This window comes from Schistocerca gregaria, chromosome 1, assembly GCF_023897955.1.
Source record: "Schistocerca gregaria isolate iqSchGreg1 chromosome 1, iqSchGreg1.2, whole genome shotgun sequence".
Classification (NCBI taxonomy): domain Eukaryota; kingdom Metazoa; phylum Arthropoda; class Insecta; order Orthoptera; family Acrididae; genus Schistocerca; species Schistocerca gregaria.
The window spans coordinates 422,424,291-422,448,262 of NC_064920.1; the positions used below are offsets into that span (position 1 = coordinate 422,424,291).

The window sequence follows — 23,972 nt, forward strand, 5'->3', positions numbered from 1 at the left end:
CACACACGTTTAAGTACGTCAATTGGTGGAAGAGCGTGTCAGCAGTATCAACAGAGAAAGCCAGTTGTGCAGCGGGGTGTTTAATTGTGACACGTCCATCACCTTAAATGAGTCAGCACGTTTAAACATTGCAAGAGTCACAGCTGTGCCCTACCTCCCGGTAAGCGGGATATCGGACAGGTTTGCGCTACGTTGTTGCGATGACGACGGACGCTTCGGCCAACGACTCCCAGAACTTTTGTCCACTGCCGGGAGTCCGTAGACTTTCTCCTAGCGCCTATGAATATCTGCGATTCTCTGGTTTTCCGCCAAAACTCAATGACAGCTCTCTACTTGGAATGCACCTTCGTTACAGACACCATTGTGAAAGCAATGTATAGCGCCGCAACCTGTCAGAATGTTATGAAACTATAGCGTGTAGAGCTGGAACATTCCGCATTTTGTCAACTGAAAGTGGCCGAGGAAAAATTTGTGCTGCTTTTCTCATTCAACCACCTTCGTATGTCAGCATTCTATGAGGAAGTGAAGTACTGCTATATCTCTGGAGAAAACAACAAATGTAGATTTTTAAATGCTGCAATCACTTTTTATTCATTTGTTACAATTGTGATACATAAGACATTAGAATCGTCGCAGTGATGACCTGCATCCACTGACTGTTCGCAGATGGGACAGCAGTCACTCGTTGTGTGTCCCGGCAGCCTTCGCCGCTGCTCTGCCAGCCTTCTTGGCAGCTGTCCTGGCTTTGGCGGCAGTCCTCAATTTCTGTGCTCTAGAATAGCACACTGGAAGGCTTAAAACCTAAATCACTCCGCATCACTTCTTATTTCTCTTCTTTTATCACGATAGTCGTTTCTCCAATGTACTTTGGAGCTAACAGCATATTTTGGCTTTCGGAGGAGAAATTTTGTAATCAGACTTCGTGAAAATATCTTGCCACAATGACAAGCTGCTCTTTTTCGCTGCCCTGATCAATCCCGTGTTGTAAGATCTCAAAACACTCAGAAATAGTCCAGAAGGGGACAGATAGGCGTCGCTCAGGCAGTGTTTTAGTAGGTCTGTTGCATCTCCTCAGTGTTCCGCCAATAAAACGTACTCGTTGTTTCCCCTTTGTCATATCTTTTTCTTTGTGGCGATACGAGTTTCAGTTGCTCTCAGTTTTACTACTACATCATACACACTCCGCAAACCTGTGTACTGTGCGTAGTGGAGGGTGCCCCGTACCACTGTTAGTCATTTCCTTTCCTATTCCACTCGCAAACAGAGCGAGGGAAAAATGATTGTCTGTGTGCCTCCGCATAATATCTGTTTTCTTGTATCTTACCTGCGCGGTCCTTACGCGAAATGTGTGTTGGCGGCAATAGATCATCTGCAGTCAGCTTCAAATGCCGGTTCTCTGAATTTTCTCATTAGTGTTTCTCGAGAAGAACGTAAGCGTCTGAGTAATTCTTGTGTTTTGATCGAACCTACTGCTAACAAACCTAGCAATCCGCTTCTTAATAGCTTCCTTTATTCCGACCTGTTGCGGATCCAAAACACCCAAGCAGTACTCACGAATACGTCGCACTAGCTGAAGTCTTTCTTTGCTTTTCGCAACACTCAGTTTAGGGAACTCGCCGGCCGCTGTGGCCGTGCTGTACTAGGCGCTTCAGTCTGGAACTGGGTGACCGCTACGGTAGCAGGTTCAAATCCTGCCTCGGGCATGGGTGTGTGTGATGTCCTTAGGTTAGTTAGGTTTAGGTAGTTCTAAGTTCTATGGGACTGATGACCTGACATGTTAAGTCCCATTGTGCTCAGAGCCATTTGAACCATTTTTTAGGGAACTCTCCCATATGATTGATTTAGCCCTAATGATTTGAGAACTTTGAAACATCACATTTTATGAAGACTAAGTATAAAAAATTGGAAACCGTACCGTGTTCAGTATTTGTGCCCTCGGATCCGTCCGGCGACGAGCCGTCGCTGCTGACCGTTCCAGCGGCGAAGATTTGGCTGAGACTGGGCTCCTCCTCTTCTCCAGCACCTCCCGCCCGAAATGGCAGCTATGGCAAAGGGTGATAGTAGTAGTAGTCGTAGTCGTCAAGATCGTCTCGTGCAATCGGCTTGGTGTCGTCTTCAGCCGTGGCGTGCGGCACGCAGAACACAAACAGGTAGGATCCTGCGAGCACCAGCAGCAAGAGGCGTGACATCTCCTTGCCTGTGTGATCCGGAAGACTGTCTATGCTTTCCAGCTAGACTGCCGTACTGTGAAGCCGTCAAAGAATCCCAACGTCTTTTATAGCAACAGGAGGCTGTCAACTGGATACGATATCGCTACTGCGAGGCAAATGTTTGCACGTGCAGTTCAAACGTAAGCTAGTAGAGTATAATCAGCACAAATTATCTCTTTCCATTTCATCGTAGTCGTTACATCAAAAGGTCTTGTTCTTTTGCCCTTTCATGCAACAGGATATTATTATCTAGTCTGTTATATAAGGTGAACAAAAAACCCACGTCGGACGCCACAGCGAGGCCTTTGCGCTCTAACAGATCAAAAATGTCTCAAATAAAATTTCGTCCTGTACATATTTTCATTAGAAAATGGCCGTCAGTAAAGGCCATTTGACAACACTCCGTCATCATTCAATATCGCCCGTCAGCGCAGTAGGCACAAACTTACGTTAAAACACTCGTGCTCCGAATCTAATTGCTGGTCTAGGAGCCATTTTACTTATTTTCTAGTTCTGATCTGCGCAGTTATGTTGCACCCCATTCTGTATACGTACCCTACAGCTACAGGTTTTTAAGCGTTGACCATGAGAATTATCGCTCAGAAATATTGATGAAGAGCGAAGTGAAAAGGAAATCTTTGCGTCCTGGCCGAGACGGGCCAGCCGTCACAGCCGTGTCATCCTCTGACAACGGGTCGTAACACATCTGAAATGTAACGTCCACTGTTCAAAGTACCATCAATGCGAAAAAGAGGTGACCGTGTCGTGTAACCAATGGCACCCCATACCATCACGACGGGTGATAGGCCAGTATAATGATGACGAATACACGCTTCGAATGTGCGATCACCGCGATGTCGTCAAACACGGATGCAATCATCATGATGCTGTAAACAGAACCTTGATTCATCCGAAAAAATTACGTTTTGCCATTCGTGCACCCGGACTGGTCTTTAAGCACACCATATCAGGCGCTCCTGTCTGTGATGCAGCGTCAAGAGTAACCGCAGCCATGGTCTCCGAGCTGATAGTACATAACGTCTTCGAAATGTTCTTGCAAACGTCCCCATCTGTTGACTCAGGGATCGAGACGTGGCTGCACGATCCGTTACTGCCATGCGGATATGATGCCTGTCATCTCGACTGATAGTGATACGAGGCCGTTGGGATCCAGCACGGCGTTCCGTATTACCCTCCTGAACCCACCGATTCCATATTCTGCTAACAGTCATTGTATCTCGATATCTCGACCAACGCGAGCAGCAATGTCGCGATATGATAAACCGCAGTCTCGATAGGCTACAATCCGACTTTTATCAAAGTCGGAAACGTGATGGTACGCATTTCTCCTCCTTACACTAGGCATCACAACAACGTTTCACCAGGCAACGCCGGTCAACTGCTGTTTGTGTATGAGAAATCGGTTGGTAACTTTCCTCATGTCAGCACGTTGTAGGTGTCGCCCCCGGCGCCAACCTTGTGTGAATGCTCTGAAAAGCCACTCATTTGTATATAAAAGCATCTTCCTCATGTCGGTTAAATTTCGCGTCTGTAGCACGTCATTTTCGTGGTGGAGCAATTTTTATGGCGAGTAGTGTACAAAACTTATCAATGTGGACATGTTAAACAGGGCAGTGGTCCAAATCTTCTTCAGGATTTCCCGTAGTTCTCCTTAACTGTCGAACACAGTTGTCAGAATCGATATTTAGTTCGTTCGGCAAAACCTGTGTACCTGTTGGGCTTTCCCTATACGACTCTTCTGATTCTTAATTTTCTTTGCGGCGATCCGACACGGTAAGGTATCGTTAGCTGAGAGAACACGTTTCGTATGAAACCGGACATTATTATCTGAATGAAAACATATACTTTCTTTACGAATATTAAAGTTATCACTTCTTCAGTTGAAGTCAAACAATGTTTTGAAAAGACAACAGTTCATGCCATTTACTTTGTTTATTGTCATTTTAAGGGGCAAATTGCCTAATGATGACTAGGCCCAACAACGTTCATAATAAGTTACACTCACGTCCACTTTCACATTGAAGTTTCCCATTATTGCACAGCTTTTCTAAATTAAATTATCACGTTGTAAAAATTCGACGTAACATCAGTAAACGTTCAAATAATACAAAAGCCCGCCAATGGACTCTATAGGCGATGAATGGCGATGATAATCATTTGTCCACTGATTTCGTGTGTAATTATGCACATGTTGCGCGAATAAATCCATTAATTGCTCACTTTGTCCTCCCATTCAACGGCGACTTCGCAAAATCACATTTCATCAACATCTGCAACATATGCATAGCTTTTGGTGCTACTTAGCTGCGTACGAAACATGAACAACGCGATGACTCTTTCCCTAGCATAAAGTCGATGCGAATGGAAGCGCTTGGGAATAACTGAACGAAAAATCAAGACGTTGCATCCTGCCGGAAGAGACGCGCTTATCTCCGAATGTCCAGGAAACCAACAATGCGTAAGGTGTACAGCTACCTACGCCATATCATTATACAAGTATTACTCCTTACGAGTTGCATATTCTTCAAATTGCATTCGCTCAAAACACACTTATTGCACAAATTAAACAAAACAAATTATTTTTACGTTGTAGAAAAGACGAATCCCCTCGTCCATGGATAATTAAAGACGCTACGTTACTCCTGTTTCCCCTCATTACAAGTCTATGTGCGGCATATCTTATTTAGCAGGTCCTGCAACGAATATTACTACTTCAGTTATCTGTTCGCTTGTTCTAACGTTTAGAAAATGAGAACAATGGTGATAACTAGCACTCGTAGGGGACTTTGTGAAAAGTCGTCGCTACCTCAAGAACAGAAGCTTTATTGGTTCCTCTACGCCAAGCCTCATGTGGTGCACGAAAATCACCGAGCAGCCCCGGCAGGCTTTCTTAGTCCTGCCACTGTGCAGCTAACAACAAAACTGATGTTCCCGCGATGCACTGGGATGGACAATGCAAACGGGTCTTAATTCTGTACACTGAACTACACCGTATTGAAATAACCGGCTGCTGTTTCTATCCGACTGTTTTGAAAGCCGTCTCTTTGTACGAAAAAAGGTTTCCGGTATTTTTTGTCCGAGCATTATGATAATCACAATGACGGTACTTCGGGTATCAAGAAGTCGTTTCTTCGGTCACTTGTGGACCTACGGTAACGGTTCGATAACTAGTGCTTTAAGGTGAATGTCGGTTTGGTTTTTTGTGAAAAAAGGCAGCCTGTTTCTCTTCGAATTCCTCACCAATTCTACCTTGAGCTTCAGTGATGCGGCATTAAGGGATAATCTTCCTTCCTTCCACACCAGAAACAAATGTTGCCTAAGCTTTACTCCGAGGAACTATAATTTAAACCGTTAAAGTTCTCTATACACGGTGAACATTAATGAAACCGACAAACTGCAGGGACGATTTCCTGACTGGAAATGGAGGAACCAAGGTCCGGAAACGCATCGTTGCCCCGGTGGAAGGTGCTGACGACTGAAAGTTCTTCTGCCATGCGCTTCTTGTATGTTGCAGGCTTTGTGATTGCTGCAGCGTTCTGTAGGCAGCAGAATGATCTGATATTCATGTCGGGAACAAGCCGACATGCTCTTTGTGTACGGCCAAGCAGATTTAAACAGTCGAGAGGCAGGACGGCTATACCAAACCAAGTACTGTCATGGACAGTAACCTCACAACACAACAATTCAAGTAATTTTTGGGTGATTGTGGGATCATGGGTCTTTTTGGGCAGTCGAACGCGCATGGAGGCGACGAACTGTACGCCAGATCTGGTGTGCGCACCGTCTGCTGCCTCCATACCCTTGATCCCACAATCACCCCAAAATAGCTTGGAATGTTGTGTCGTGTGGTTGGTGCCTGTGAGGGCACTTGTTTTAGTACAGCCGTGCTGCTTCTCGACTGTTTAAATCTGCTTGGCCGTACACAAACACCATGTCGGGTTGTCCCCGACATGAATATCAGATCATCCTGCTGCTTACAGAACGCTGCAGCAATCACAAAGCCTGCAACACACAAGAAACACACGGCACGCAGTCGGAAGAACTTTCATTCGTTAGCGCCATCTACCGTGGAAACATTGTACTTCCAGATATATGTTCATAGAACCTTTTCTTTTTCCTCCATTTCCAGTCAGGAATTCGTCCATGCCGTTTGTCTGTTTACCCTGTCTAAGCCTGCTTATGCGGAAATTGCAGTAGTAACGATGATTGTTCAGAAAGAAACGTACCTGACCCCACAGACTAGGTACAGAACTAGACATATAAGGCAAGGAACACGGAATTATACCCGATCTCTGACAGCGATTTCAGTATTATGTCAAGGCCCTGCCAGAGTCGTGAAGTGCGCTGAAGAGCCAAAGTTTTCCCACAGCGAGACTGAGCATGAGACGGGTAGAGAAAGTGAGTAAGCGGAGAATCGTTCTAGCTACCATGCTGGCCGCAAATGGAGAACTTCATTGAGATAAGCGGCTTTGGCAAAGAGTACACAGCTATGGAACAGCGCCTAGAATTGAGTATGTAGGAAACCGCGAAGCTCATCGGCTGTTTACTTGCTAGTCTTGAGCGGTTGAAGGAAGGTGAAATCACGAGTAGGCGACTATTTGTTGGACGTCCACACCTCACTGAAGAACGTAGAGGTAAGGAAATAGCCAGCTCTATTAATTATGGTAGGCGGCAATCTGTGATAATCTGACTGGTGTAGGCAAAAGTTTTTCGAGCACTTCGTTCAGCCCACATGGCTGTATTTTGAGTTCCTCAGCAGACGACTCATAGTGTCCCCATGCTGAACCGAAGACACCCTCACTTACGACTCCTGTTGCCACCTTTCCTGTACACCAGGTCAATGATGTGCTCGGATACGCCGCGGTCCATGCGAACGGCTCCCGAAACGCGACAGTTAGGACAGTATTATGATGTGGAGGACACTGATGTGCGCGTCGATGGAACCTGTAGTAGTAATGGAAGGCACAGTGACAGCTGTGGACATCGTGTACATTATAGCGGAGTACCTGCTACCTTTCATGCTGTATTTCTTCTCCAACACAGATGGCATCAATGAGATAAAAAAATTATCATTCATTTTGGATAAAGGGAGTACAGCATGTCGAACTTGGTGTAGAGTGGACACTGAAATCGGTCACCTCAAAAAGCACGCAAAAGGAAGCTATGACGATGGAAGAATCAAGTGAGGAGGATGGGTCAAATGGTTCAACTGGCTCTGAGCACTATGGGACGTAACTTCTGAGGTCATCAGTCCCTAGAACTTAAAACTCTTAAACCTAACTAACCTAAGGACGTCTCACACATCCATGCCTGAGGCAGGATTCGAACCTGCGACCGTAGCGGTCGCCCGGTTCCATACTATAGCGCGTAGAACCGCTCGGCCACTCTGGCCGGCACAGATGGCATCTTCCAACAGGATAACTCTTCGTGTCACACGGCGAAAGTCGTGTTACAGCGGTCTGGGAGTATAATAGTGAACTATCTTTGATATGTTTAACATCAAACTAACGTGATCTGTACCTGGTAGAACATACCAGATCGTTATAATCATCGTAATAAAATGAAACTGCAGCCAGGCTTTCGGTGTTATTTATTACGGAGAAACCAGTTTAAGGGGGGTAGGACGTCAAACGGGCCGACCTGGAGCAGGAGAGGCATCCCAGGACATTTTAATTTACAGTGTCTATACTTCTACAAATAAATTCATAAAACTCTGTCAGCATCACCACAAAGAATTCGGGATTCACACTCACTGCAGTGGAAGCTCTAAAACATAACAAAATAATTTTTTTACGTGTGAAATGTTATCATTTTTTCACTTACTAAAGGCTGAATTTGTTGCTATAGGTACACTTTTCTTCATAAGTTAGAGAGATTCTTCGATGAATTTTTTGCAGCATTCATACCATACTTACAAGTGTATGAAACTCTAGAATTTATTTAATTTATGGAAAAACGATTGAGCTGTTGTATTTTAAACTTCATCTTTAGAAAAAAACACAAATTGTGTAGGTAATTACCTCAATTTTTACCACATTTTTTAATAGATTTGGAAAATTCTAGAGATTCATACACCTTTAATATGGTTTGTATGCTGTGCAAAATTCATCGAAGGATCTCTCTAATTAATGGAGAATAGTGTACCTATAGCAACAAATGCTGCCATTAGTAAGTGAAAAAATGATGAAATTTCAAATGTAAATAAATTATTTCATTATGTTTTACAACTTCCACTGCTAAAAGAAGTACAGCTACTCACGGAGATCTAGTTTAGGCTCTAATTATCGTATAGCAGCGGAACTTACTAGATGTGCTAACGCGTTACTGCAGAACCGATTTACGCTGATTATGTTGTTCCAATTGTGGCCACCAGGTGCATGTCTAACGCTGCATACTGTCTGTACGAGGTCTGTTAGGAAAGTAAGGTCAGATCAGTTGTGAAATGAAATTCACAGTTAAAATCCGAGGAAGCTTTGCATTCCCTTAACAGCTTGTCCTGCGGGAATAATCTCAAAAGAGCACGTACAGTTTGACGTTTTCTTCAGTTTCTGAAGTTGAAGCTCTCCCTGACTGGGGTTAATCTACAACGTGTTTCGGCTTTCTAAAAATGATTTGTGCCAGGGATGAACTTGTGCTCTTAATAAGAAATGTTCGCCATTGCACAGCTGCAACTTTTCCAAGGTGACACTCGCAGCTTAACACAAAACCTTATGACATAATGTAGCTTAAATTCCATTATTCCATATTCGTAACTAACAACAGAAACACATCTTCCCTGATGGCGCTGTGAGAAATCACGTGATGGATGTACCTAGGTGAAACTCGGACTGAGCATCTGGAAGCGATTAACACACTGGTCTATACAAACAGATCGCTTCCAGTGTTGCCAGTCTCTTTAACTGACACACCGCGCACTTAGAAAAATTGACGAATTTTAGTCGAAGTAGGAGATGAAAATGTCTCGATCTTAATAATTAATTTTCCTTTAAAGAAGTTTTCTTTTACTATTAATAATGAAAGCATCGATGAAGATACATTGATAACTTTGACAATTGTTTAGCTCTCCTACATCTTGCAAATAGTAACGGCAGTTTGTGAGGGACTCACAATGTCGTTTGGAAGCAGACGTACGTATTTTCCAAGATGGTATTGTATTGTTTTTGCCTAGAGTAAAAATAGCAACACTGAGACAGAAACATACACTCCTGGAAATGGAAAAAAGAACACATTGACACCGGTGTGTCAGACCCACCATACTTGCTCCGGACACTGCGAGAGGGCTGTACAAGCAATGATCACACGCACGGCACAGCGGACACACCAGGAACCGCGGTGTTGGCCGTCAAATGGCGCTAGCTGCGCAGCATTTGTGCACCGCCGCCGTCAGTGTCAGCCAGTTTGCCGTGGCATACGGAGCTCCATCGCAGTCTTTAACACTGGTAGCATGCCGCGACAGCGTGGACGTGAACGGTATGTGCAGTTGACGGACTTTGAGCGAGGGCGTATAGTGGGCATGCGGGAGGCCGGGTGGACGTACCGCCGAATTGCTCAACGCGTGAGGCGTGAGGTCTCCACAGTACATCGATGTTGTCGCCAGTGGTCGGCGGAAGGTGCACGTGCCCGTCGACCTGGGACCGGACCGCAGCGACGCACGGATGCACGCCAAGACCGTAGGATCCTACGCAGTGCCGTAGGGGACCGCACCGCCACTTCCCAGCAAATTAGGGACACTGTTGCTCCTGGGGTATCGGCGAGGACCATTCGCAACCGTCTCCATTAAGCTGGGCTACGGTCCCGCACACCGTTAGGCCGTCTTCCGCTCACGCCCCAACATCGTGCAGCCCACCTCCAGTGGTGTCGCGACAGGCGTGAATGGAGGGACGAATGGAGACGTGTCGTCTTCAGCGATGAGAGTCGCTTCGCCTTGGTGCCAATGATGGTCGTATGCGTGTTTGGCGCCGTGCAGGTGAGCGCCACAATCAGGACTGCATACGACCGAGGCACACAGGGCCAACACCCGGCATCATGGTGTGGGGAGCGATCTCCTACACTAGCCGTACACCTCTGGTGATCGTCGAGGGGACACTGAATAGTGCACGGTACATCCAAACCGTCATCGAACCCATTGTTCTACCATTCCTAGACCGGCAAGGGAACTTGCTGTTCCAACAGGACAATGCACGTCCGCATGTATCCCGTGCCACCCAACGTGCTCTAGAAGGTGTAAGTCAACTACTCTGGCCAGCAAGATCTGCGGATCTGTCCCCCATTGAGCATGTTTGGGACTGGATGAAGCGTCGTCTCACGCGGTCTGCAAGTCCAGCACGAACGCTGGTCCAACTGAGGCGCCAGGTGGAAATGGCATGGCAAGCCGTTCCACAGGACTACATCCAGCATCTCTACGATCGTCTCCATGGGAGAATAGCAGCCTGCATTGCCGCGAAAGGTGGATATACACTATACTAGTGCCGACATTGTGCATGCTCTGTTGCCTGTGTCTATGTGCCTGTGGTTCTGTCAGTGTGATCATGTGATGTACCTGACCCCAGGAATGTGTCAATAAAGTTTCCCCTTCGTGGGACAATGAATTCACGGTGTTCTTATTTCAATTTCCAGGAGTGTATTTGGATGCCTCCTTCACGTTTTTGTACAGAATAACAGTAGACAAACATTACGCAAAGTTTTTTTTGTTATTTACACACTCAAGATCATACCAGGCACATAATAGAGTGGGGGACCTGCAACCGAGCCGACCAATGGTCTTATAATGAGTATAAGCTTGAGTTGTGGATATGAGAATCTGCTGATGGGGAGTTCGCCTTTTCAGAATCGAATTAGAGCAATATAAAATTAAAAGATATTCCTAAATTTTGTAGGTGCAATACCAGATGCGTTTGATTCTTTGCTGCTTCAATTGTACAGTCTATTGTTGCACTTGCATCTGGATTTGATTCTTTACTGCGTAAATTGCACATGGTCCTGTTGCATGCGATTCGCTGTTGCTGTAATTGGATGTGCTGTTATTGCACGGCTAACTACTGTATTCGTAACTATGAATTCTGCGTTAGTGATACATAATAATAAGTCAAACTCATACTGTTTCAGTGAAACCGGTAACCTCGTCACAAATGTAACACCAATTTAAATCGGAGAAGACAAATACTGATCTAGTGTGATATAGATATATAATTCTATTTCAGCCCCTGAAAGATTATCATCGGCAAATATACAGCTCAGGCTACCATCAATTTAAGCGTCACCATTAGAATTAACAAAAAAACTCACGTACAGTCCATAGAATGTATCCTGCTTAGGTCATTCAGGCCAAATAGTAGTTCACAGATGTGAGAGCTATATGTGGTGCCCACTGACTTATGCCTAGACCTGTTGAACCGAAACAGTGGTCTCTGCTTCATTTACAGCTGCTAGCTACGAGATCGTCTCACGTGATCCACTGGTGGCGGCGCTAGTTTAGGCTTCAGAAACTAGTGGAGGTAGTGACGTGGCTCAGAGAGGGACGTCATTTGCCATAAGAGTAAAGAGAGAGAAGGTAAGGAAAGAGAAGACAAAAAAATTGTATTCACGGGTAATGTGGCTACAAAGTGACATTCGTCTCTGAATGCGCTTTTTGTAGTTGAAAAATGCCAGTTGAGAACATTAGACGTAATAGAACCGTAGATTACACTATAAATAGCTAGGTAGTAGACTCAGACCGAAAGAAGACAAGATGGCATTGGAAGATTCAAAAAAGATCTGGGTTGAGAGTTTTACTTTTACTGGACTAATAATCCTTTGTTGTAATTATACTTTACCTGTTAAGAGAGTAAACGGTCACGAATTAACTTGAGCTAAGGGTTCCTAGATCAATCGATGCGAGTGAAATCACGTCTCTCTAGTTTTCAGTGTTATTTTTGTCCTGATGGATTAAGTAAACTTCAGGTCCACACAAAAACTGACTTCCATCACACTTGCTTGTAATCGCTGAAATACCTTTAGCGGACTTCTCTTTAATGTCAAAGACGCCTCGTGGGTCATGTTCGTCATCGTTTTCGGTGATATTTTATGCCTACTGTTGATATATGCGTTCTTCACCTCTCCGACAATCGTTTCTGAAACTTCCTGCAATCCTTCTCCCATTATTTCTCCCATTTAACTTTAGTTCATTCACTCCATGCTGACATCCACCAAAGCCAACCTGATATAATTGTGCTTCTTGTTTTTCTCTAACCCTCTATCTAATTTGTTAAAATATTCCAGTAATTGGTCAATGAAACATTAGATCCACAAACTAATTCACACTGTACTTTCTCTGGTAATCTTCTTTTAAGACTAGCTATACTTCTTAAACCAGAAAAGAATAAGTCATCTAAGTTGCTTAAATTAAGAAAGTTTTAACTGAAATGTTCGCTGGATTAAGAAATTTAGGAGGAACCCTAACTGAGAATAATTATATATAACTGCGTCTGTGTATCTTTTAAGTTCCAGTCAAACACATTTGTTAGGAACCAGTAGAATTAATGGTTTAGATGGCAGTCTAAAATAATTGTTTTCTTCCACAGTACGTCTAACAGTATGGTAACGGTGTTCTTAAAACCGAAAAGCAGATATGATCGTGTCTTGCTAGACTAGGCTATGAAGTGACGTAGTTTGGTCCTTATACGATGAATAAACATCAGAAATTAATTCGTAGCTGACCTGTAGAAGCCAACATTATTCATTCCACGTCTTACGAATTTACAGATGAATATGTTATGTCTGCCAGCCAAACACGTAGTTACCGTTCACTCTGTGTTCCTCACTTGAAACTGTTTTCGTGGTGGATAAGTTTTTCAAACATATTATGTTCTGTGTTTAGTCATCTGTGTTTGATTCATCATATAGACATTGCTTGACTTAACAATTTTAGTGATATTCACCAGCATAATCAACTATTGCTCTGGGGTACAGGAACATAGAAAGTTGTGCACATGTACATTTCATTCTCAGGATAACAGTAGTCTATGTTTTCGATGACAATCGTAGCAGAATATTATCGAAAGACCTCACAAAAAACAAAGAAATTAAGGTCATCTCTAAAGGCAGACAGTGGCATCAAAGTTAGTGTCCAGATATCCACGGATTTCATAGGAACTGAGATTAATGATAGCAATGTAGAACCAGAAATCCTGAACTCCGCTGGCGGGTTGCATTTACTTCATGCCAACCTCTTCATCTGAGAGTAGTAATTGCATTCAGCGTCCTCAGTTACTTGTGGGGTGTATTCCCATCAGTTCTCCCTACAGAATTTATGCGCTACAGTTCCCTCTAGTACCATGGAAGGCAATCCCTGATGCGTTAAGAGGTGTCTCATCATTATACCCCTTATGTGTTGTTAATGGTTTCCTCTTATTCCCATGTCCGCATTTTCTGTGAAAAATAGAAATACAATGTTACGGGAAGGCAATCCGTCTACAAAAGGAGACAACTAGCTGAACACTGGTGCATCTCATAGACGCTTGAAGAAGTGCGCCAACTATTAAGGGAAGAATCGAGGAAACTAGTAGTTATCTACGTATTGCTTCTGTAGGGATCACAAAGAAGTTAGACTAACTGTTGTTAGTACAGAGGCATTTAAGAAATCATTCTTCACGCGCTCCATACGCGAACTGAGTGGGAAGACATCTTCATTCATGGTACAGTGGGAATTCATGGTGCAATGGGAAGCAGTCACTGTCAGGCAATGCACTGAAGTATGCAGCATATAAAAGGAGATGTAGATGTAGACGTGTAGAATTTCACTGATGTCAATGAGTAGAACGATTTAGAAAATAGGATTATCAGCGGCCTCTGATTATTGGCTGACGACACTCTAAGGTACAGGAAAGTATCTAAATTTGCTGACTGTAGGGAATACCAAACGGTAGATAAATATTTAAATTTGGATCGTCTGCTGCGGAGTTCCAAGTTCAACAATGTACTCTGAACGATGTGTTTAAAAACACACGTGCCTGCTCCACGACTGTACTTTATCGTCAGATCTGCCACACATCGCCGCCTACACAACTTTCACGGGGACGGCACGCTCCCGATCTCCACGTCTTTGTTAAGGCGTGGAGTTACAAGATCTTGTCGCTTTCTCATTGTTTCGCCGTCCTGCAAACACTTTCCGTAGACCACCAACTTAACTTCCATCAGAAAAGTGGATGAGACCCATGACAGCGATAAAACTTCCAAAATTGTCAAGAGCAGCAATCAATCATCGTTTCCGTTTCCCTTGTAGCTTTGTTATAGCAGATCCATATTTCGCCTAGTCATTAACTAAGAATACAAGAAGTACATAGACAGAGCATAGTATACAAATCTTGCAGCTCATCACATAGCTTGTACATCACATTACATACCAGGATTTCGGAGTTGTTACACGTGCTCTAATACATCTATTTACAACTATTGTTCAGGCTCTTGTCACTACTGAGTAATGCTCGAAGACTTCGGAGACAAAAAAAAAAAGGGATTGGCTGTGTGGCGCCCTCGTTATTAACTACGTAATATAAAATCTTCATAACAAAGCACTTATGGTCTCTCATAAAATTCCAAAGTAGCATAAGAAAAAATAAAATAAAATGAAGTACAAGTAAGGTAATAGACGGTGCTGTACTGATTTACTGTCACATTTATCAGTTAACCTTAAAAGCTATAAAAATATCAGTTCACTCCTTATCACCCAGTTCTTTTTTTTTTAATCTCTGAAAGCATAGCTAAAATTAGATCCATAAAATTTACAAACAGCTAGAGGCACATGATGTATGCTGCGACCACTGCAATCGATTTGAATTATTTTTTTCATTTTATTATTTATTTTGATCATTGTGATGAGGTATATGGCCTATATTACTTACTGCACAGTTCATAGACGGTGCCAAATATAACCAAGACGGATCACTGGTGTGATTTTCAAATCGCTCAGGGATCTAATCATAGTACTTGTACAGTATTACGTCAATGGTTGCTACATACTGGCAAGATGTCACGACTTCTTTCGTAGTCTGCGGATCGTATTTTTCACTGGTTCCAAACAAGTAGTTTCCAAATAATTCCCAAAAATGTGCATTTTTCCTAATGACCTGCTCAGTAACCAGGTTGCAGTTAACATTTTTCTAGTGACAAGGCCGGTCGGAGTGGCCGAGCGGTTCTAGGCGCTTCAGTCTGGAACCGCGCGACCGCTACGGACGCAGGTTCGAATCCTGCCTCGGGCATGGATGAGTGTGACGTCCATAGGTTAGTTAGGTTTAAGTAGTTCTAAGTTCTAGGAGACTGATGACCTCAGATGTTAAGTCCCATAGTGCTCAGAGCCATTTGAACCATCTAGTGACAAAAGATCTGTATCTCTTCTATGGGATTGAGGCTTGTTGGTTGCTTTGGTGGTTGGTTGATTTGGTGAAGGGGACCACACAGCGAGTTCATCGGTCCCATCGGGTGAGGGAAAGATGGAGCAGGAAGTTGATCGTGCCCTTTCAAAGGAACCATCCTGGTATTTAAATGAGGCGTTTTAAGGAAATCACGGGACAACTAAGTCAGGATGCCCGGATGCTGATTTGAACCGTCGTCCTCCCGAACGCGAGTCCAGTGTGCCAACCACTGCACCACCTCACTCAGCAGGTCAAGGAACCTGCCCTTCTCTTCCTTAAGCATCAACATCCCATCAGACGTCAAAGTCGCCAACCTATGTTTTGTACCGAGCGAGGTGGCGCAGTGGTTAGCACACTGGACTCGCATTCGGGAGGACGACGGTTCAATCCCGTCTCCGGCCATCCTAATTTAGGTTTTCCGTGATTTCCCTAAATCGCTTCAGGCAAATGCCGGGATGGTTCCTTTGAAAGGGCACGGCCGATTTCCTTCCCAATCCTTCCCTAACCCGAGCTTGCGCCCCGTCTCTAATGACCTCGTTGTCGACGGGACGTTAAACACTAACCACCACCACCACCTATGTTTTGTTGTAACTAAACGAGCAGCCGTATTCGATCTATAAGTGGGATCTTTTCTTTCATACCCAACGTGTTCCTCAAATGTAATTTCCAGTCTGCTTCCCTTCTGGACAACGAAACATGCCCCACTGTCTGGTTAGTCAGTTTTATAAACTCCAGAAGCATGAAATAAGTTCTTTGTATCTATAGTAGGAAGCAAAATACTTCCTAAAATTTTATGGTTCCAAAAGATACTCTCAGTCCAGTGTGCTAACCACTGCACCACCTCGCTCAGCAGGTCCCGGAACCTGTCCTTCTCTTCCTTAAGCATCAACATCCCATCAGACGTCAAAGTCGCCAACCTATGTTTTTTTGTAAGTAAATGAGCAGCCATATTCGATCTATCAGTGGGATCTTTTCTTTCCTACCCAGCGTGTTCCTCAAATGTAATTTCCAGTCTCCTTCCCTTCTGGACAACGAATGCCCCACAGTCCGGTTAGTCAGTTATATAAACTCCAGAAGCATGAAATAAGTTCTTTGTGATACAGTAGGAAGCAAAATACTTCCTACAATGGTTCCAAAAGATACTTTCACACTATACTTTCTATAGATGCTTACAACAATAGTACCAGCTTCGCCGTTTCCGTGATGCTCGTCCTCAGGTGCAGTGGCATAATTATCTGCCGTTTATATAAGTGGATTTCCTCGTTTGCTTCCCATTTCGTCAGTTACATGATTCGTCTCTGCTCCACTTGTTCACTTCTGTTACTACGTAAGGAGCCCGCACTGCCACCACACGGCATTCAGGCCGTGCGGAGTGGGCAAGTGGTTTGAGGCGTCATGTCACGGTCACGGTGGTGGTGGTGGTGGTGGTGGTGGTTAGTGTTTAACGTTCCGTCGACAACGAGGTCATTAGAGATGGAGCGCAAGCTCGGGTTAGGGAAGGATTGGGAAGGAAATCGGCCGTGCACTTTCAAAGGAACCATCCCGGCATTTGCCTGAAACGATTTAGGGAAATCACGGAAAACCTAAATCAGGATGGCTGGAGACGGGATTGAACCGTCTTCCTCCCGAATGCGAGTCCAGTGTGCTAACCACTGCGCCACCTCGCTCGGTGTCATGTCACGGACTGCGCGGACCCACCCGCCGGAGTTTAGAGTCCTCCCTAGGGCATGGGTGTGCGTGTTGATGTTAGCATAAGTTAGTTTAAGTAGTGTGTAAATCTACGGACCGATGACCTAAGCAGTTCACACACATTTGAACATTTGAACGGCGTTCAGCCTCGCTGTGGGCAGTGGTCCTGATGGTTGTACATCTAAAGATCAGTTAGTACCTACATCACACTGCGCGTAGACAGTGGTCTTAAATGGGGTAAAAGCCAAATGCACCGTCTAGTTTCTTTACAGTAACCAGGGATATCGTCTCACTTCCTTAAACGGAGGCATTTTAAAGACGATACCGGCTGAACTATGAATTTTAAAACAGCTAAAATTATTATACTTGGGGCATCCTACAACGAACAGACGTTTTCGCTTGGCCTGTATAGCAACATCACGCTTACTGTAACTTCATAGTGACCTCAACTGAAACGACATTTATGTGTCCAACTCCTATTTCCACGGAGGTTTCATGACAAATGAGCACTTCTATTTCTAATTGACGTCTTACTTATGTATGTGTAACGCGTTCGCGGTAGCGAATATCGACAAACATCGGCTGCATTCGGTAATGGCGACAGTTAAAATTTGTGACCGACCGGAACTCGAACTCGTTTTTCCCGCTCTTAGTGAGCGGCCGCCTTACCATCAACTGACGTGTCGGCTTCCATTAGGCTATCCGATTACGTCTCGTGGACAGAACCAAACTTCCATACGTCGTCAACATGCATGCACGTATGAAGAAACGTTGCATGTTACTTCTGGACAACAAAGGCCCTCTAATGTCGTATTTATGCACCTACACCGGCAAGAGACTTCCAATTATAAGTGTCTCCCCTGTAGGGAAATATACATAACGAAGGTACGAGTGCAGGCTGTAGACACAGGGCTGGCAACACCTGGAAATCTGGGTCTGGCTGTGAGTCGTGCTGGGATAACATTATAGTGATGCGCCCGCGCGTGAAAAGTGGGAAATCCGGGCTCCAGTCCTGGTCCAACATAAATTTTCATTGTTGTCATTCCATTACACAGCCGCCGAGTGTTCATGTATTGCTAAACGGCTGTAGTCGCCGCAGTACCTCTTCATTCTGATACCCATGCATGTCCGATGGAATAATGCATCGTACTTCCGAACAACACGGGCACTCCACTACAGTATTAATTAGATGTCTGTTATCACGAGCTAAAGAATTAGCTACCACGGGGTTCACGTTTCCGACTTTATAAACGGTCAGACCTTGTCTCCGCTATCGCTCGTGCAAGCTGTTCTCGCGTGTTGCGCCCCTGTGAAGGCGATCTTCCTCGCTAAGTGACAAGAAACTTCACTACGTTTCGTCCAGATAACTCGAAATTTTGCCAACGATCCCTCATAACCCCAGCGGAATGGCGCTGGCTAGTAGATTTAGACAACGGCGTTGCCTGCTAGAGGCGGCTGGTCGGTGACCGTGACTGCTATGATGCTGATGATGACGACGCTCAGCAAAGGTTAGAATTTTCATTATTTGCTTTCGTTGTCACTCCTGTATCTTTGGGAGCTCCTTTCCTTCGAGTAATGGGCTTTGAGCCGCTTGAGCGACTTCATGTGACGTCACTAATGTCCCAGTTTCATCAACGATGTGTGTTCCCTGTTCCGAATGCGTAACACGACAATCAGCGTTTTAATGATTATTCGTATTAACTTTTATAAGTTGGATTTCCTTGTAAGAATTTACAACACCAGTTAATTTCCTTCCGATCTGTTACGCATATACACTACCAATGATTGGTTTTCGACGCCTTAAACATATATTTCCACCTGCTACTACACGTCTTTGCTCAGACCAGTTAACGGACGATATACATCACATTTCTGTTTATGGCAGCCCGCACGAGTTTACTGAAACCCTTTCCATGCGATTTAGTTCTTTGGTCTTGAAGTTTGGTGACAAAAAGAGACGTGTATCGTAATTTGCATCCCGTGAAACCTCTTTTGCAATAGTTAAATAATTTAAGAAAGATTTTCAATTTTCAAGTCATTTTACGTACATATGAAGAAAATAAATGTAGCTGACAGTGTTAATAATTTTTGTGTAGTGTCATGCTTGTCTAAGAATAAGCATGTACACTCCTGGAAATGGAAACAAGAACACATTGACACCGGTGTGTCAGACCCACCATACTTGCTCCGGACACTGCGAGAGGGCTGTACAAGCAACGATCACACGCACGGCACAGCGGACACACCAGGAACCGCGGTGTTGTCCGTCGAATGGCGCTAGCTGCGCAGCATTTGTGCACCGCCGCCGTCAGTGTCAGCCAGTTTGCCGTGGCATACGGAGCTCCATCGCAATCTTTAACACTGGTAGCATGCCGCGACAGCGTGGACGTGAACCGTATGTGCAGTTGACGGACTTTGAGCTAGGGCGTATAGTGGGCATGCGGGAGGCCGGGTGGACGTACCACTGAATTGCTCAACACGTGGGGCGTGAGGTCTCCACAGTACATCGATGTTGTCGCCAGTGGTCGGCGGAAGGTGCACGTGCCCGTCGACCTGGGACCGGACCGCAGCGACGCACGGATGCACGCCAAGACCTTAGGATCCTACGCAGTGCCGTAGGGGACCGCACCGCCACTTCCCAGCAAATTAGAGACACTGTTGCTCCTGGGGTATCGGCGAGGACCACTCGCAACCGTCTCCATGAAGCTGGGCTACGGTCCCGCACACCGTTAGGCCATCTTCCGCTCACGCCCCAACATCGTGCAGCCCGCCTCCTGTGGTGTCGCGACAGGCGTGAATGGAGGGACTAATGGAGACGTGTCGTCTTCAGCGATGAGAGTGGCTTCTGCCTTGGTGCCAAGGATGGTCGTATGCGTGTTTGGCGCCGTGCAGGTGAGCGCCACAATCAGGACTGCATACGACCGAGGCACACAGGGCCAACACCCGGCATCATGGTGTGGGGAGCGATCTCCTACACTGGCCGTACACCTCTGGTGATCGTCGAGGGGACACTGAATAGTGCACGGTACATCCAAACCGTCATCGAACCCATTGTTCTACCATTCCTAGACTGGCAAGGGAACTTGCTGTTCCAACAGGACAATGCACGTCGGCATGTATCCCGTGCCACCCAACGTGCTCTAGAAGGTGTAAGTCAACTACCCTGGCCAGCAAGTTCTCCGGATCTGTCCCCCATTGAGCATGTTTGGGACTGGATGAAGCGTCGTCTCACGCGGTCTGCACGTCCAGCACGAACGCTGGTCCAACTGAGGCGCCAGGTGGAAATGGCATGGCAAGCCGTTCCACAGGACTACATCCAGCATCTCTACGATCGTCTCCATGGAAGAATAGCAGCCTGCATTGTTGCGAAAGGTGGATATACACTGTACTAGTGCCGACATTGTGCATGCTCTGTTGCCTGTGTCTATGTGCCTGTGGTTCTGTCAGTGTGATCATGTGATGTATCTGACCCCAGGAATGTGTCAATAAAGTTTCCCCTTCCTGGGACAATGAATTCACGGTGTTCTTCTTTCAATTTCCAGGAGTGTAGTATGCAGTTAGCGCCCACGCTTCGTTTTATTTTTTACGACACGTACTATTACACGAAATGAAACATCCCTTATCATTGCAGTATCTCATCTGGTCTGATCTTTTGCTGGTGTGTACGATTGCCGCCTTTGTGCTGATGATTATAAGCGTAACTTCTGATCGAAAAAATAATTACTGTAAAGGTGCTGTAAACCGACTTCACCGACTTCACTTCCTTTATTATCCTACACTACCTAAAGCTAAATGTAGCCATTGTAATTGTACTGGAGGAAATTGGCATGGTTTTGTACAGCGACATCAGATTACTCCCAGTTTTGATAGTCATTACTTGTGTATTTCGTTTAATAGAACCTGCACAGATCTTTTTTTTACGAAGCCCGACATTTTATTAGGTCACTTGGTGTAAATCAGTTTCGGTAAATATATTTTAAACACAACCACCAAAGCCGAAACTACTCAGCAGTTTTGGTTTGAGCAGAAATTAATATATTAATCCGTGTTAATTCCAGTGCGACTGAAAAGCAAATTATTAAGTGCAGTCTTTGCACATAATTCAAGGAAGTGCAGAGATTTTGTTTGCTGCGACGAATTTAAAGCTGACGCTCATGAAGTAGTCATACAACCTAAAAAGAGAGGTTATATAATCTCCTTATTCTGAAATAAATTACAATAATGTTAGAGTTTAGTTACATCTCGAGGCCTTGCTAATAAGCATCTCGATCTTCTGATTCGTCATCGAATGCTGGGAATGCGGAAGACGATGTCATCAAGGCGTAACTCTGCGCCTGCTTACGTTTCCTGCGGCAATATCTGACTGTTCGTAATCCTGCTGTTCTTGACTATAAACTTGAACAGCCATCTGTACTTAATTTCTTCTTGCTGCAACTGCACAAGCGGTATTCATAAAATTTTAATTATCACCTAGAAAAAATGAAGCAGTTACCATGAAACTTCTTAGTCGTTTTCGACTTTTTCACCCATCAATCTGGTACAGTTTTCCAAATGATGATTGACTTGGCCGAGACTTTGTTTAGAAGTGTATCCTGTGTCCCGTACATACGAATCTCGAACAGGGTCCCCGCGACTGTTCGCCTTGACAGCCCCTTAATAGCTCATCGGGAGATTTCGCTAGTATACTGTTTTGAAAGTTTCTCCGTAATCTGTTAACACTAAACAATAACAGTTCAAAAAAGGCTCATTGTCACCATGATGGTATTGTCTTAGACTTTTAGGCTGTGGCAAATCAATGTTCCTCGTGCTTACTTTCCTCCTTTCTCTCTCTATGATACTGATACACTCACCACTGTTCCTTGGTGACAGACGCATAAAGAAGGCATCTAGACAGACTGACAACATGCAACATCTTTACTGGTGCCTCTTAGCGACCCCTGTCATGTTCAAAACATCGTTCAAGCTGTTGAAAACTGATGTATGACTTATTTTCACTTTTTCCAGTATATCTTCGACTGAGATATTCCCGTCTTCGGGGAACAGCCCCTCCATTTCTGAAACGATTGTCGAGTCTTCTAAGAGAGATTTTCTGACATTTCGTCATTCAAACTTGTTTGACCCCAGTGGAAGCCTCTGCCCCAACTAACCACTGTGCCAAATTACGGTGTCCTTCTCACCAACTCTACATGGTTTCAGTAATATACTACTGCCTGAAAAATGCTGATACTGGAGTACAAAAAAACGCGAATTTGTTCCTGTTTATTTAAAGGACTCTGACTAAAAAGTGGGGTACCGTCTGACTTATTCTACCTTCCATAGAACCTTCAAAAATTTTCCAAAAAATTTTTATCATATGAACATATTCGCCTTTTTTTTGACATTAAACTCACCACAAACTCCCCTAACTGTAACTCTTGTCACACTCACTATTCCAACGCTGCAAGTCGCTCACTCCCATCCGCTCTCATTTGCCCTTTCTCACTCACTCATTCAGCCCATCTCAACGTCATTACCTCTTCGTGTATCTCTGTCACTGTCTCCTGTGCTACAGTCACATCCCGTTCGTTCTGTCCTACTACCATAGTCTCGTTTCACTGTCACTGTTTCCTCCTTGATCTTTCTTACTGCTACAGTATCATCAATTCCTTCTCACTGTCGCTGTCTCTTCTCATCATCAATATCTCTATCTTCCTCGTTGTCACTGTCTGAGTCTGTCTCTTGTTCCCACTGGCACTCACTCACTTCCACTTTCTCTTTCTCTTTCTCTTTATCCCTCTCCCACTGGCACTGTCTCCTTCAACTTTTCCTCGCTGTTCTATCACTCTCAACTACGTTCTACTGACACTGTGTCCCTCTCTTTCTCTCACATTGTCGCTCTTTCTAAACACAACCACTGTCTACGATCTTTCTATATTTATTACTTTTCCGCCTCTTTACCACTGACACTGATTTTTACTCTTTCAGCATAAAAAAGGGAGAATATGTTCACATGTTCAATTTTTTGGGAAAATGTTTAAAGATGCTGAGAAGGCAGACAGAGAATTCTGGTATTCGACTTTTCATTCAGAGTCTTATAAATAAAGGGGAAAATATTCGCATTATTTGTTCTCTGATAGGAGCATTTTCAACTGGTTTAATCCTTTTCCCTATTTAAGTGCAAGAAAATTTAGCATTTGCTTCAGTAATACAACTTGGAGTTCCCAGATGGTAACAGAGACACTTCACAGCACATTTCTTCGTGCTATGTCACTTGATAAACTACGTTTTCGCCTCAGCCCGGAATCTTCGTGCCTATATTACGTGTACAAGTAGGTAACTATGAACCTCTGTAACTCAAAAAGAGGTAAAGATATGATGAAAATATTCGAGGCTGTTCGAGAGCGGGATTGTAGGAATACTCGTAAAAATTATAGCTATTTGATGTGCATAACCGTCTCGGAACCTGCGGCTGTATTTCAGTACCTAAAAACAAGTTTTTGGCGCGTTTCTTGACAACGGATAAAGATTTTTGAAAACCGGGAGATGGCTCTTCTAGATAGTTGCCTGGAGAATAGACCGTTAAAATTTAATCAAGTTTCTGCTGTTATTTATTAGTTAGATTTCGCCTCATACCGGATTTTACAGGTAGAAGTAGGGTAGATTTGAACCTCCATATCTTGGAAAT

The 23,972-nt window shown here is 44.4% G+C and overlaps 1 protein-coding gene across 2 annotated transcripts in view; it reads right to left on the minus strand.

Annotated features, from left to right (window-relative positions):
- Positions 1 to 560: 560 nt before the first annotated feature.
- The window catches only part of LOC126350584 (uncharacterized), a 364,168-nt gene continuing 340,756 nt past the window's right edge, over positions 561 to 23,972 (minus strand). For both annotated transcript variants that reach the window (XM_050002538.1, XM_050002533.1), the window contains exon 3: positions 561 to 643. The gene's annotated coding sequence lies outside the window, so the exon portion shown is untranslated. The remainder of the gene's footprint in view (positions 644 to 23,972) is intronic.